The sequence below is a fragment of the Zerene cesonia genome, chromosome 5 (genome assembly GCF_012273895.1).
Source record: "Zerene cesonia ecotype Mississippi chromosome 5, Zerene_cesonia_1.1, whole genome shotgun sequence".
In the NCBI taxonomy this organism is placed as follows: Eukaryota; Metazoa; Arthropoda; class Insecta; order Lepidoptera; family Pieridae; genus Zerene; species Zerene cesonia.
The window spans coordinates 8,699,391-8,717,420 of NC_052106.1; positions in this window are offsets into that span (position 1 = coordinate 8,699,391).

Below are 18,030 nucleotides of genomic sequence, written 5' to 3' on the forward strand. Positions count from 1 at the left end.
AGTCACATGGGATAAGGAGTCCATGAAGTAGTTGTTGTATATGAGTCTTCTGTTTAAGGTGGAGGTGTCGCGGCGCTCAACTGGCGCACCATTACTGGTGGTCATGAGGAGACTCTCACCCTAGAATATGAAAATAAAACATGTATGGCATGTTAATAAAACTTGCCCTTATTTATTATGTTTAAAAATAAGCAAGTAGCGTTTTTTTTATATTTTCTTTGTCTGAATTCAGAGCACCCAAATCTGATCATCATTAGTTAAATATCGTTATATCATATTATCATTGAGATCTATGAAAAATAGATGTTATGTATAATTATCATGTATTAATATTAAAAATTTCATCAAAATCCGTCCAGATGTTTTAGATGATTATGGTCACTAACATTTTGATACGAAAATTTTATATATACAAAGATTGCAAATATTACTTGTTAATTTGAAATTTGCTATTTTATTCTTTAGACCATTAATTGAAGCTATTGGCTTATCGCAATTTCTGTTTAATGGTACTTTACATTATTTCAATAATTCGATAATGGTAATTTTTCTAATTAAATACGTGTAGAAATAGCAAATGTCTTTTTTCACGTGTACTTGTCTTAAGATATTACGGATTATAATGACAATTATGATAAAATGCACGTCGTCTCTCATTTTCTGTAGGAAATTAATTAAAATATAGTGTAGATCGCATGACATACTCACCGCAGTTTTTTGTCTAAATATTTCTATTTGATCCCGAACTGGATCCAAGTCTGTCTCCCGGCCGTGAGCAGATCCACTCAGAATGAACACTAAACTCCACCATTTTAATCTTATAGCTTTAATCATTTTGTCAAAATTCGGTACAATTGTGGGTAAAACAATATTATGTTTGCTTATATAGTTGTTGAAACTGTCTTTTAATCTTATATAGGATGTGCTTATGATATGAAAATAATTTATAATTAAGCACAATTTACATATTAAATGATAATAATGTATCATATTATTAAATACGAATTTTAAAGTATTTTTGAGACAACGTTAAGATTTAAATTTTTAGTTTTATAGCATTGAAATGCTTTATAAATGAGAAATTTTGAGAGAATAGATAAAATTTGATCAATTTGCTACGGTTTGGCAAAAAACGCGGGTTCGTATCCCGCCTCGTGATCAATTTTTTTCTATTCTGTCAACATTTCTCAACGTTAAGATTTGTAAAAGTTTGAAATAGAATAAAATGTATGTATACCTTATCGGAAGAAACTTGTTCATACGACATAGGGAATCCTAGTGTAGGAGCAATGATTCTTAATCTATATGTCACAATGATTTAATATTGTTTATTTTTATCTCTTTGAGTTTAATCTCCCTATAATTTATTGAAAAGGTCAATAATACGAAGATATATGAAATAATAATAATATAGCCTTTTGTCAAGCGACAGATTTTCATCATCTTGCTTGTTTATCAGGCAACGTATTACTCAAATTGTTTATTTCATCAGCAATTAAAAAGGAGAAAGTATTTGATCCGTCTGTTTTTCTGGGTTTGTTACTTCAGAACTGAGAGAACCGATTTTGATGATTCTTTTTTCTATTTGAAAGCTGATGCCTCCTGTGTGCTCCCGTTGATTCAGCTCTGTCAATCTGAATGCGGTTTTTTTAATGGGATAGGACAAGGGAGGGTTAGGATAAATAACGAACTAATTCTATCATCATCCTTTATAGGATGTACAAATTTATGTTCAACTATTCTTAACGTTTATCTTAATTTGTATTCTATTAAATTACACTCATACCTTTATCATGAAGCTATATTTTACAATTAATTTCTTTTGCGCAAGTATATATTTTTTCTATTACAGAAACTCTATTTATAGGAAAATCCTTGCAAATTATATAATAAATTACTGAATAATCAAAATTTTCTTTAATCAGCAGCTTAGTAGGATACTAAGAACAGTGCCCTAATTAGTTTTTAAAGCAAAGTACTTTAAGATTACGCAGTCAAAATCAATTTAAAATCTATTTAACAAGCATCCCCCCTTTCTTTAGCCACATTGATGACAATTAGCGATGCGCCGGGGGAATGACCCTTAAATATTTTTGCAATTACTGCTGTTACAACTCACATCCAAAGTCGATATTAATTACTGTTGCTATGTAGAATATTATCTGTAACGGCGTGTACAAATCGAGTATTGAACTCAGACTTCGATATAATATAATTAATAGTATTAATTAATGTTGATAAGAGCGTGAAAATACATTTCTTTATGTGCAAAATAACTGATAGATCACCTGAGTTAAATGACTATCACCGCCCATGAAAATTAATGAGGCCTTACACCTCTGCATCAGTATTAACAAAATCCTGAGTTTTATAGAAACTAGGATATCCGGTGATCGAAATTCGAAAGAATCTGTGTAATGAGTAGCTCAATCTATGTGTCATACATACACAGAAGCTATACTCAATTATTATATAATATAATATAATACTACCGAGATAGACGTAAGAAAGGCATAACTGTAGGGACTATACTAACATAGTATTGCCAAAGATTTTGCTGGTATAATATTGGTGAAATAAATTTGAAATAAATCTTTATAATTCATGCATTTGATAAGGCGATAATCACACTCTTAACCACTAATAAAGTAACGTTTGTTTCACGGCACATAGCCTAACATCCATAGGAATACATCTGATATCTATATATTCGAGACTTTCCACATACCGTCAATTGCGACGTGTTACGACACTAAATAAAGAAGTTTTTATTTCTTGGCACTACACATATACTGCGGGGTCGTCCGCCATTTCAATTACTTTGGTCCTTGCCAAATTCTACAAGTACCCGCATTTTAACCATTTGCTGATAGTGTTCGGTTTGTTTAATGTCTCGTGGAGATTTGATAAGCGGTTTAAGGCTTTATTCAATTTGTATGGGATGCCTTTTCTGTTGGAATAATGTCGTATAAATTCCCAGAAATTTGCTATTTGACAGTGAACAACTATCGACACGTTTGGTTATTATTTGTATATATGATCTTATTTTTAACACCCATCGTTCAGTACCTGGATTTGTCATTTAATATATAATAACATCTTGCTATAATGTAAATACTTTTGTATTCCTTTATATTTGTTTACTTAATAATTACATTACAATTAACACAGTAATTATAAGGAAGAAATTGTTAAATGATTTGTTGAAAAAAAAAAGTTCTCTTATCAACTTTATTTTACGAGCCATGCAATTGTAAGCTAAAGACCCTTTAAAAAATCCCTCCCTTATCTTAACTAGCGATTTCCTCACAGAATGGAGGGTTGTTTATTTAATTTATTGAGAGGGATGCATTACAATGAGCCCGCTCGTTATTCGATCACACGCTGACAGATAATTATATCTAGTACCCATTTGATACTATTTAAAGAAAGTTACAATAACATAAAGTACAAATCCTTATGTTTTACAAGGATTGAAAATCCAAATTTATTGAAGATAAGCATATTGTTTACCCTCAATAAATTCTTATCATCCCTCCTCTAAAAATTTTAACACTAATTCAAAAAACATGTCACAATGTTAAACTTTTGAAATCTCTATATAAAATCACGAACACATCAAATCACAATGTAATAATATTTCACTACGTGTAACATAAACACAACGACATAACACACGTAGCATGATCTAATAATGCGAGGACAGTGGTGTCGTGCTGTGAGAAAATTAAACTTTGATTTAAGGCAGGATATCACCGTTCTTGCGATAAGATTAACAAACATAATGTAAATCATAGCTTTTGTGGGCGTTGCTGGCCTAGAGTGATGTGATTGTATTATATATGTACAGCAACTTGTCTAAAATCTTTAGCCAGCCTTTGTTAATAATGAAACATTTGTCACGTGCCATTTAGACATTTTTCTCTCATTCTTACAAAGTTAAATTATTAATATAATAAATCGCATAATATTGTTTTAATATGAGTGTTCCCTAAATCATTGGAAATATCGCATTGTCTGTGTAAAATAAAATTACCTCAGCAACGTGAAGGAAGCGGGAGGGCGCCGGAATCTCAACTACTCTAACGAACCTCTAACTGGGTTGGCCATATCTAGGTGGGAATTTTAAAATATCGTGTCTTCGCATGCTTGCTACAAATGTTACAATGTTGGCTGAACTGTGGTTGTAAGAAAGTAGATTTAAATTAATATTATATATGTAAAGATAGTTGAAAATGGCACAGAATATTGGGTTAAATATAAATAAATTGTTATGGAAGTTTATCTTACTAATTATTTACACAGCCACACAGCTTTATCTATACGACAAAGGCTTTTGAAGCTTTTTAGCCGAATTTGCCAAAAAAGGTTCTCAAATCGATTTTTGCTTGGTAGATTTAGTTACAAGGTATATTGCGATAGATGTTATTTATCGATTAATGCTAAAGGGTAACATAAAAAATATAATTAAACTTAATAAAAGGTTTATAATATGCCACTAATCAATAACGTGGACATATATATGATCACATGTGAATCACATGTGTTTAATTTATCAATTTTGTTTTTTAATTATAAATTTATTCCAGACGACACAGCCCAGCCAATATCTCATTTATTTTAAATTTTCCCGTAACAAGACTTGTATTTTCAAAGTTTGACGACTCATCCGAAACAATTTATTTAATTGACAACATTTTGCGAATGTTTTGAATTCGCGGAATGTTCACGACTAATTATAAAATGGAGAAACTTTGCGTTTTGATATTGTGGCGAAGTTTTGAGACGATGATTATTGTGCTTCTTGGAGAAGTTATAATTAATGTACTTTATGATAATGAGCTGTTAATACAATTGAAGTGTATTGCGCTTACTTTAATGAGCTTTGTTTGTCTTCGTACATTATGATATAAATAATATTGAGTGCTACTGCGCTCAAAACACGTAAACCTTTATCTTACGTATGTCACGCATATACGTTTTGTGTTAAAAATTACAAAAATATCTATTTTAAAGTGAGTTAGAATGTATGTATATATATCTTACTTATCTACAATTCTGAAATACTCGTTACATGTTTGAGACGATGATATTGTAAACTTTTAACAAAACCTGCGAATGTAAGCATGTTAGCGCTATGTTGATGCAACTAAATAGACTCATTTAGCAGTAGATTAATTAAGGACAGTTACCAAACAAGCCTCTTAAGTTCATCACAGGTAATTGAGTTCCGAATGCAAGTGGACAATATTTTAATTGCGTGAAATCCCGATGTAGGAGCTTGGAGCTCGGAGCTCGGAGCTTGCCAACCACTGGCGTCTGCCAAATATCTTCCCGGGTGATTTAGGGCCAAGTCGAACCTATTATTTGAGGCAGACATATACTAGCGTGGTTATTGTTGTTTGTTCGTTTTTGTCTACGCTTTACTTTATTTAATGCATGGATTCGCGATTCACAGAACAGTTTGTGCTAAGAGGTGGACAGATTAAAAAATATATTAATACCTGTGAAGATATAATATCGTCTCATTATTTCGCAGCACCCTTTGGTTCTACGCTCACGCTTCAACCACTATACCAGAAAAGCGGTTCAAAAATTTAATGTATGCGTAATATAATTTATCTGATGAGAGATACTTGAACATATCAATAATTCTCTCTGAGTCGATTATAAAGGTAGACAGCTAAATATTTATTTCAAAACTGTTTGTTGTTATCAGTAAAACGTCAGAACGAGTTTTCGAACCAGGATACAATCTTTTTCGAGTTCCGTTGTTTAATTTGAAGCTTCTTAATTTAAATTATTATCACTCAATCATTTGCTACTAAAAAAATAAATATGTATACAGTTTGGTTGCATTACTGTACTAATACTGTATAATGTGTTATTTACTGTATTTCGATCCTATATCACAATTCCATATCCCGTTGAAATTATTCAAAAAAATGTATCTATTCTGTTCCATTGTACGAAATAGCGTAATTATTCCAAAACTCTACGTACGCTACTCATAAATCATTAATATCTACAATACGTAGCGCCGTAGCACCTGAGCTACGGATCGCTACGCGTCGACCTACGCTCGAAACTTTTTCCCGCAACCATTGCCATTACGACCCGCGCGGATTTCACTAAATACTTGAAAGTCTAATTGAATAACCGTGTCGTAGATCCCGGATAATCGAGGGCACCGATGAACCAAACTTAGTCCCGGATCATCCGGATGCCGAGTTTTAAATTTATTGAGAATCAAAGGCTCCGTCCTGGGAAATGTTCTGCGTAATCAAGGTTTTTATAGACTGTAAAGTAATACTGTTAGTGACTCTTTGTTGCTTACTTAATTATTCTTTACATTGCGATTTTTTGAATAATTTAGTTTCCGTAAATGCCGGTAAGTTTAAATGAATAGATAAACGAAATATTTCAATGATTATTGATTGCCCGATAGATACAAGATTTTTCTGAATGATAGCAACAAATGAATTGTACTTTAGCGATCCCAATCAGGACAATAAGTTAAGTTAAAAAATTTGTTGTATTGTCACCGAACCTTGATAATTGTCCAAAGTTTGAATTAAATCTGTGTCCCTTTACAGTGGGTCGTAACCGAGTCTAAAGAAGTCAATTCCAAACAAACAAATCTCACAAAAACACAAGGGAAACTAATAAAAACGTGTTAACATGCTAATGAATAACAACGAACGAAATGAACAAACAAACCTATAATTACAAGAAAACACTTTGAATTGCTACAAACAACGCAATTAGGCATCATAACAATTATTTTGATCATTCCAAACGCGTTTAGACAATTTCTTCACTTTATAAATGTCTATGCCAGAATAAAATGGAATTTAACGAGTCTTTCAATGGAATTGAGATTGCAATAGATTGGTGGGATAAGGTTTACACATACACACAAATTACATGCGATACTCTTATTGCTCAAATACTTATCACTACATAGTATAAAACAAAGTCACTCTCACTGTCCCTATGTCCCTGTACACTTAAATCTGTAAAGCTACGCAATAGATTTTGATGAGTTTTTTTAAATAGATATCGTGATTCAAGAGAAAGGTTCATATATATAAATGTTATTATTAATATCTGTTAAACTTGTCCAAGATAATCATAGTGTAATATTGTATTTAATTCACTCCACTTTTGCATGAAAACTACTTCTCAAGTATTTCGATCTTAAACTATGTGACATTAACATAATACTTTAATAATTCCGTGATGAATGATTTTGTTTGTCGTCTCTCCTAGATAATCTTTTATCGTCTGAATCGTAAATTTTCATAATTAATTATTAACCAAGTTTCGAGTGATCGTGAATTGATCTCTTATTCTGCTATGCACTATCATGCGTTTGTAAGTTAAATTGCATCTTCTCGGCATACTACAATCACAGTACAATTATAACTACTAGCTTTCCACCGGGTTTCACTTGCAAAGTGAATTTTAATGGGTATGAGATTTTTCAGCAGAGTAAAATATAATGCAAATATCATGTCATAAAACCACTCGTTGCGAAATTAAAAAAAAACAATCACATTTATAATATTAGTAGGGATTAAAAACACAAAGCGTTATAGACAATTGTCAATCTAACTGCCAATAAAGGGGCGGTCATCTAGTCAACCACTGCAGTTTTAATTAAATCCTCTCGGCCACAAATCGCTGAACTCAGCACCCATTTAAATGGCTTAAACTGGAATCAAACACCGATTAACACACGCTTAAATCTGAAACTGAAGCTACGAAGTTGGACTGCACTTCTCAAAATGGCGGGTAAGCCCTGACCGCAGCGCACGTGGTTGGCGAAACTTTACTTACAATAGTTTATAATTGACCTACTTAGTATTTGAATATTGGCGAAATTTACAGACTGCTGGCGTAGCTTCATTAGACTACTCAATTTATGAAATTTAGTCTATTTTGAGGCACCAAATCTATTTTATTTAACGTTGTTTGGTAAATCCTATTTTTTCTAACTGAAACTGACAGTAATTAATCTTAATAGATATTAATTATAATATTTTATGCATACGAAAACATATCCATAATACTTTTCACATTACTAAAACCCTTAAAACTTGGTACGTATTCTATATATAAATTCGTATTTCATTATTACATAGCTCGCAAACGTAACATTTTTATATCGTAGTTATTTTTGAACTGTACATTCAAACATGCACGTAAAATGAATAGGTATATAATACACATTGTTTCCTCCACAACATGATATTCCGTCGAGTCTTACACGCGATGTAAATTGGCTGGTAATTGCTGTAATTCGGAGTAGTTCTGCAATCAGCAGCCGGCGCTAGCCGCGGGCCCGTCAGTGCGGCTTCATTGTTGGCTTGCACTATGCACATATATTTTATACTACTTTTATTTTACTGTCTATACATACATTAGCACAAATGTACAAATAGCCCGGCAAACCTAAATCTAGTTTAGCCAAAGACAGAAATTAGACAATATAATGGAATATACGTACAATCAACTATTATAATGGTGGGAATAATAAATTTATCCAATATATTTATAAGCTCTTGTCACTAATAGATTTAGGGACAGATAGACTCATTAATCATGATCATCCAAAAGTTTCCTGTAAATATGTCATAGCCAAGATCATAATAATTGAGAAGTATTCTAAAACGTTTCTACAATTTTTGAGAAATTTGAGTTTAAGTTAATGATTACAATAGACAGCCCAATTAATATCTGTTTGGTTAAGTAATACCCTAAGTTTGATCCGATTTGGTTCAATATTTTAGTTCGACGGAGACACAAACAAATCATATTTTCAAATTATTATGTGACAATGATTAATCACGGAAGTGAACGTAAATCTTTCAATGTTCAGTTTGCAATAAATAGCCCGATTCTTTACGAATGTCATCTCTATTGAACATCAAAGCTGTTAGATGTTTATAATAAAACAATAAAATGTTATAAAATAAAAAATGATTGTTATCTAAAATTGATTAATAATCCATTTTTTCTATAAATAACGAAATAATCGTTACTAGTGTTTGTTTAACTTGACTAAGACTGATGCTGATTTTTATGCGCTATAATTTGTAGCTAGGACGACTCGACTGTTAAACTCCAAAACCCAATAAAAGAAGTGAAATAGTATCACAGTCCAATAATCCACAGAAGACGCTCAAAGAAGACGTATGGACGAAGAGGTAAATCATGCAAGAGAAGAGATTCCAAAGTAACGGGCCCGAGCTGTATACTAGCAGGTCGGGGCACTAAAAAAATTCGATGACATGTGACACCTACCAAACCGCATTTTGCCAGCGTAGTGGATGGCCTGAACCCTCATAGGAGGCCTGTGTCCCAGCAGTGAGAACATGTATGATGATGATGATGATGATTAAGAAACTCAAATCATTTTATATTAAACTAGCAATATTTCAACGTCATACATTGGTTTATGTTTCAAGTTATTTATCTTAGTTAATGTACTGGAAGTTAGATTTAACTGAGATTGCCGACGCTCCATTGAGTTATGTTCCTATTTGGGGGTCATATTTCTGAATTAGAGGGACCCGCAATCAAAGTTACAGAAGCGTCTTACAAATAAATGATTACTGCAGATGTTTGTGTCAATTTCGTGATATTAGTAGCATTATGAGCGGCTTTAGATTAGCTTTGTTTATTTTATAGTAAGTCGTCGAGGTTAGTTGTGAATGCTTTTAAATGTTTTATTTATTTATTTATAACCGTTACAAACTAAATGCATAGCATGCATAGCATATAACATGATAATATAAATACCTTTTAATATTTATATTTATAACTTATAATTTATTTATTAGGAGATGAGAATCATTTCAACTTTTATATTGAAGTTGAAAAAAAAATTTGTAAAAATGTTTCCGTTTACGTAAACTACTAATAGCCTTTTATATATTCTTCGTTGAATTTATTAAGACAAATAAAGTAAAAAATTGATATGACAGTATAGAAATGAATGGACAGATAAAGTAAAATATGTTCAAATGTCAGGACGTAATAATCAGTTTAGAAACATGGAACAACTATCTATCATCATCTAATACAGATTCCTGCGAAAGTATCTTCTACAAATTGATCATATTACGGTGAGTATTCACAGTCAATCTATCGCATTAATTATCGTGAAATTTGTTTGCATTAACTCCCTCCATTCTGCCTTAATAGTTTGTCGTCCAAAGGGATTGACTGCGCCCACCTTTTCACAAAATATTAAGAACATATCATGAGGATAGACTATAAAATCCTTAAACGAGAATTAACAGTGTTAAAATTAATAATTCAGCAAGAACAAGAACATCAAACGATTTAAAATATTCCAATAGCAATTTCTTCAACAGTTAAAAACTAATTGAAAAGTTGCGGAACCAGAGTCTGTAAAATAAAATGGACCGGGGATCTCATATTTTCGCAGTTCTCGTGAAAGCAGAAAAACTTCGCGAAGGAAGCTTTAAATCATTCTGTTAAAAGACTACTTCATAATTATCTTAATTACTTTTTTGAAATATTGAGGAACTTAGTGTTGGGGCGATACTGTTTTGAACGTTTTACAAGATTCTGTCGGAGATTTTTTATTTATATTTTGTTAATTTTGTGATTAGATAATGGATGTCGTGAATTTGAAATATATGAATCTTAACTTCTTTCATAACTTCACAGAAATCCCACGGTCTTATTTTTATATAATATGTGTAGATAAGAAAAATATTTGAACTAATTCAAAATGATTATTGAGAAAATCGTTATAAGTGTATCAATAAAAGTTTACATAGAAAATTATACTTCTGTCACAATTTGTCTTAAACTAGTTTGTGCTTTGAAAATTGTCAATGTACATTTATTTTTATATATTCAAATGACGTAAAAATTGGGGTTTATCAGGGCTTAGCAATTTAGATTAAAAAAAGCTATGCCATTGTCTTTAAAGCCAAATTCAAATATGACGAAGGCTCTGTCTCCAACTTTTGCCTGTAACTAAAGAGCAGTAAACACGCAAAAAGCGTGCACTTCACATAAACTTAAACTAGCATTATAAGTCCATATATCACGCGATAACAAAAGCTTTCAGCGGGTCTCGATAAATTCTGAGCTAGAGCGATGACACCAAGATTTAGAGCGCTCGGCGTTGGCGGGAATGGAGATACAACTTTCATCAGTTAACCAGTTGCAGTAAGTGGCGAAGTTCAGAAACACCAAACTGTGATATTGGCCTTTTTGTCTTAACGAAAATTTCAAGTGTTTATCATCGTGTGTTAACGCCTAAAATCAAAGCTTTTCCCTAGTTGTTGTTTCTCAGGATTTACTTCTGGGAAAAGGTTGAATTCTAATATTAAATAATATAATATGTTTATCGCGTAAGTATCTGAGGATTACGTCATTGAATTATATTCTACTTCTCTAAGACTTATTTTACAGCTATACGCTTTTTAAACTCCCGTTTAAACCAGACCAGTTATTGCATTATTCAATAGATGTTCTTTTACTATTGTGCTGCAACAATTATTATTGTAACTGTGACATCAAAAAGACTTCAGGTTTATTTAAATGCTAAAATAAACGTCCACCTAAAAAATACGACATATCGTCTTAGGTCTTATAAACCCAGCAAGACCAAAGTGTGCCCATTAGAAAATCAACTCACATCGTCCTCAAATGAGGATCATTTTAACTAGCAAAAGCATTTATAGTAAATTATCAGTCACGGATGTTGCAAACCCAGACCCACTAAGTAATAGACGTCCTAGTAAGGGATGGCGAGTGACCAAGCTCGGCATAATTGCGTGCCCCCAATCAGGGCGCGTCGAGGGGCCCATAATGAGGCGCAATGCAACTAGCAAAGGCGTCGATAGCTTTACGCTTCGTGGTTTCGAATTTCGATTCCTTTTTCAATGTTTTTCTTTGTCGAGGATACTGCGAATTAGGACGACATAATTATTTTTAGAAGAGTCATGAATATTTTTTATTTTATTACAATTAGTTGCTTTTTTTTTAAGTTATTTATATTGAAATTCTTAGCTGTAAGATGCCAACTGTCATTATTAATTTTAAGATAATAACACGTCTTTAAAAAGCAATAATTTATACAAATAAATGAATTGATAAAACAGAAATTGTAAATGTTAAAAGACAGAGTTTTCAAGTCGCTTAAACCTTATAAAGATTAATTTCAAACTCGCATCATATAACTAATTCTATTTATTCTATTTGCTCTCGAACTTTTTATTACCTTTTATTACATACAGACATTAATCATCATAGCTAGACCAATCTTTAAACAGAAGGGTTTCTAACAAACCCAAAAAATACAGTTTAATTGGTCCTTCTTTTTTGAAGTCGGTTGATAAAAAGCTGAACAGCGTAGGTATGTCGAAGCCTTTGTTACCAAGTTGCACAGGATCCTCCTAATGACTCAAAAGGTCTCGACTAGACGTGAAATTTACTCAAAGTAAATTATACAAAGGATATATATAGAACATTCGCTACTTTCGCTAAGGTTAAAAATTGATTTATTATTGTTACATATGGTTTTATATTTGATAATCATCAGCATGTAGTTCCCGCTGCAGGGTCTCAGGCCTCCTCTGAGGAATAAATTCATAATCATTAGTTGGCTTTGTGAATCCTCGAGATATCTCTTCCACGATTTTATTAGTTTTGATCTAGCAAAGAGCGAAGTGAAAGAGATTAATAAAATAACAACGAATTTCGCCACACTTATCGTTTTATTGGCGGGTGATCAAAGGGATCACTCTGGGGGTCTGATCTCTTGCTTATCAATGCATGTTATGGCAATCAGATAGCTTGAATTAATGATCTTCAGGCGACTGCACGATGCTGTTAATGCATGCAGCAGAAAAAAAAGACTAGACATTTTAAATATTTAAATGAATCTGTTTATTTTACATTCCGCGTGCGTTTATACGCCGTATGGTTGACGGTGAACCGCGAGGATCAAGATACATTTGGTTTAATTAAAAAACTCTGCTCCAATTCGCATCTGCTCACTCTGGAGCGTCCTCCAGCGGCTCAGAGCCTCTCGGGGTACATTATATCTGTTTTTGTAGGACATTACTTGATTTTTTTGTACTTTTGTCAGAATTTGAATGAAGACTGTTATAAAAGATAAATCTCGTGTCGCTCTAAATTAAAAAGAAGCAATTGCATATTATATCATTCATCAATTTTTTTTTTATTTACATCTTTTAATTCGATAATATACACAACATTAAATATCTTCTGCGTAACCATTCAATTACTTTAATCTATAATTAAATTAATATATAACAGTATTAATTTGCCATTACATATTTAACTAAAAAACAAATCCTAAATAACATATTATCATGGTTACCCTATTCAACCCTTAGACGCACGTAATGAAAGGCAAACTGATATTTCGTTTCTTAAATAGAGGATAAAACGCGAACAAAGTCGCGGGCAACAGCCAGCTGTGCACACTGCGAAATATTGTCATACGAAACGCAAGTAGCGCATGCATCATATTATTTTGCTGCATTGCGACAATTTATTTACCTGCATTCTCTTTTAACTTAATCATTAATTTCCTCCATATCATATTCAGATAGAGGTTATATGAAATAATAATGCTTTTGAATTTGAAGGCGCGAAAATTTCGAATGAAGAGCTCTGAAGATTCGACTTCATAAACATTTCACTTTATAATATTAGTTAAAAGGATTGTAGGATTAAATATAATTTTATATCATTATGATTTTAGCAAGTTACAGCTATAGTAACAGATTAATTCGTAGGAATGGATATCGGATGGCAGCTTCAGGATCGATGTTATGTATGATGTATGCTTGGATTGTTTGGAAGATTTTGCTATTGAGCTATAAAGCCGCCTCTCCTCGTCGTATCCTATGTTTTCCTTATTTTATTGTTTCATGTGTGCAGCAATAAAGGATATTTCATTTAATGTCCTGTTAATTTTTTTGGGGTCCATTCAGAAATGATGTACAAAAAATTAAATTTATATAGCGGACGTAACATAAAATAATCTTCTAGATTAGTTATATATAGAAAATAGCGAAGTCAAATCGAACAAGATATTTCATTGCAATAAAAAGTAACCTATTTAACTCTCTACCCGACCTAAACACTCGATCATTTCATATAAACGCTCCACTGAGACGAGAAAAAAGGACAAACAGACACACTTTCGCTTTGCTTTTATCATATCCATATCTTAGTTGAAATTGAGTTTAAAGTATAAAATATAATAATAAAAATAAAGAAAGAAAGAACGATAATTAGACACATACTTGTATTTATACAAGATAAAAATAAAAATCATTTATTACATTAATTTTTTTTCCACAAAGCTTAAAGCTTTCCATATTGTAAACAAAATAGTTCTTTAAATAATTTATAAGTCTAAGGTACATTTTTCTCTAAATTGCAACCATAAAACTTACCATTGCAAAGCGAAGATCTTAAAATTTTGCTTAAGACTGCTCCGCTGTTAAAAATATCCAGCATTTCGAGCGAGAATCGTCTACTAAAATTATGGAATAAAATGTTGATGTTTAAATAACTGGGGACATGAAAAATTCAAAAGATTTGAAAAGAGTCAGTCGTCAGAAGTTGCGAATCAAAACGAGCTCATTAAAGTTACCAAAGCAATCAACTTTTGGTTCTCCTGCAGGTTTCTATTCTTAGATAGTTTTTTTTATCCTGAGGTGTATAAAAATAAAATTAGTTTTAATAATTACTTCGCATGCAGCCGATATTAGTTTTCGTCTTTTATCGAACGCGAGTAAAAAGTCCAGTGGGATATAGGGCAAATTGAATACATCTTTTTCATTGGTAGATTTTCTTTTTGGTCAAATATATGATCAACCGTCTGCGTCTCGCCAGCCCGAGACATTTTTTGGTGAGTCACCGGGAATCGAACCCAGGACCAGGTACTGCGCTCATGCGTCTACCACTGTACCTATACACTATAAGCACTATACTCAATATAATATTTTATGCTTTTACCAGTTTATATGTAGTAATCATTCTCTTACATATGAAGCATACATTCAGAAGTATTGATAAGTATAACATTTTGTGATTACGCAATTGGTATTTATTTATATAATCCAATAATTGTTGTCTACAAAAAGGTTACCAATATCCCTGAGGGGGAATGGTACACGTCTCCAAATTTTAAAACGGGACCAGTTGACAACAATTTCCCATTAAAATATAACACTATATTTTTGAACAAACACTGAATTATAATAATAATTAATAATGTATAAGTTAACAGGTTGTAGTCAGCCGAAAAACAACGTCAAAGCACTAACATAAAATCTAAGCAACAAGTTTAAAATCCCACCGTGAGTCGAATAAAATATTCATTACAATCCATCGTGAAATCCCTTTGTGTTTCAACTTATAAGCGCGTCTCAGATAGAGAATAATTTAAAGATATTATCACACTGTTGATATCAAAATAGTTTTGTGCCTTTGTTATGTTGATACAAATCGTAAAATCCTTTTTGAATAATAAATCATTATCTTTGTATGATGAAAGACATTTGATGCTTTGACACCAATGGCATTATAAATCGATGCCGTTACAATTTCAATATTTCGTGAATATGAACACTACAATAACCTGGATTTTACATTTTAAACTTTTTATATAAACAATGGTTGGATTAGCTTCGTCACAAATTGCATATGCGAATGTTACTGGGTTTCGTACAATGGAGTCGCAAACCCGTTTGCTTATCATTGATTAAGAAATAAAGTGCATTTCTTTATTCCCATCGTCAATCTTACCCTTACCTTACCCTTACCCCTTAAAATAATAGTTACATTTGGAAACCACGTAGCGACATCTTTGAATAACGCATGTTTTATATTTTCCTTAAACAGCATAATATATTTTACTAATAACTGCACAATTCGTATTTACACATACATGAAAAATATATTACACATTTCGAAAAGTTTTCCACACAAACATTTACCAATTGAACCTACAGTTGTATGAATCAATCAACATGCCACAATATGTACTACCATAGCCCATCAAAAACCTCACAGTTCGTCCGCTCAAAGCTCAGTAACACTTGGGTAGGCACGTGGGGGGGGACGAAGCGGCAAAAAGTGTAAGTTGCGCGTGTCGTCGATGGCTCGTTACATAAATCTCTGGAATGCGAAGGTAACCGCCATAAATTCAGTGAGCGGCGTTCAGCCTTCAAGAGTATGGTACAAGATTAAATACTGAACTGGCTTATGCCCAAAATTTTAGCACAAAAAACAAATATGACATTGATTTTCTATCACTTTGTATGCAGAAACAAATACAGTCCCTATAATAATATGTAAAACCTTGTTTCATTTTATATTTGTAGCTTCATTTATAATTATGTAAGTGTAAGGTGATAGCGTCTTATAAAGGTTAAGGTAATTGTATTTAATTATGATAATAATTATGTATATTCATGTTTACAGGAAAACAAATAATACATCGAAAATTAGTTCATAGCGAAAATACACCAAGAAATAAATTTTGATTGAAAAACAATGTAATTTTAATTCTCTATTTATTCTAATCCAAATAGATAATATTTATATTCGGTCAGAATGAAGTGAAGATAACTCCCGCTCATGACTTGGCTGTATCATAAGACAAATAAAAGAAAGATTGAAGGATTTAGGAAGGTACGACGTCACAGCACGTGTTTCTGATAGCGTATCATATTATCATATTCTCGAGGCCGCTCGTTTGTGACACTACCCTCATTCAGTTTGAGTATTTGTTTATGGGCTAATAAAACTATGAACCTTTTGATTTGCTGATGCGAAGGACACACTTCCGTGATCATCTTGCTTTAATAAATAATTTTCGAGCGTTTACCAATGATAAGTATGGATTTTCCTTTTTCTCCGTCTCTTTCCATTTTTCCTTTTGATTTTCCTTTTTCTCTTTCCTTACAGGGTGGAATATAATATGGTAAATACACTATTCATCAATATACAGACACCCATCTGAAACAGGTATTTTCTTTTATTTTCGCAGTTCAATTTACCAGCACATTCAATAGTAACTATAAGTTACAAAAACAAAAGTCTATTATCTCAGCAAAATATAAATTATACACTACGACTATCTAACTTATATCTTTATTTTCCTACATTTAGATAAACACATAAAGATATAACAAAATTATAATAATGTACTATATTGAACTTATCAACATCCAAAAATTATTTAATAAAATATTAAAATTAGGTTTACGAATTCCCGACGTCGCTGAGAGGTTGTGAGGGACAAATAAATAAATGCGGCAAAAAAGGAATTCCTTATTTAGAAATTTATATCGTCCCACGTATCGGTATAAAGGCTTGTTCAACATGCTATATAAAGACTTCGACAGGGAAAACATGACGCCATTATATTTTTCTTAGTATAAATAGCAAAAAGACAAGATCCACTAAAACACGTGGTCTACAAGAGTCGCTAGCAATTTTCATAATTGAAACAAACGTAATAAAGTGTAATTGTCGTTTGTCGTTTGTCGTTAACCGGTCGGCTGATTCATGTATGTTTTAACAGTAAAAACGAGATTTGTAAGACGATAAATAAATACGCAGTAAGTTTAAGAAATTCACAGCACATAATAAGTTACACAATCCATTTTCAGCTGAGATAATTGTGATTTTAATGTTAATTATAATAAGAAAATTGTAATATAAAAATATATTATATTTTTATTAATACAGAGTAATTATTCTTGCTACAAAATATTAAAAAGGGTCATTTTATTCTATATTCAAATATAGGGTAAAGAATTTAATTATTGATTTGAGACGACCACTTATTCAACGCATTTAAAAGACAAACTCGTAACTAGATATGTGCTAGAGAGAAACAAAAGAACGACCGTTGCATTGCTAAGCAATTTGTTTGATGAAATATCACCAACCCTCCTCACCGTTTTGCGCACACCCTTATCAAAATAA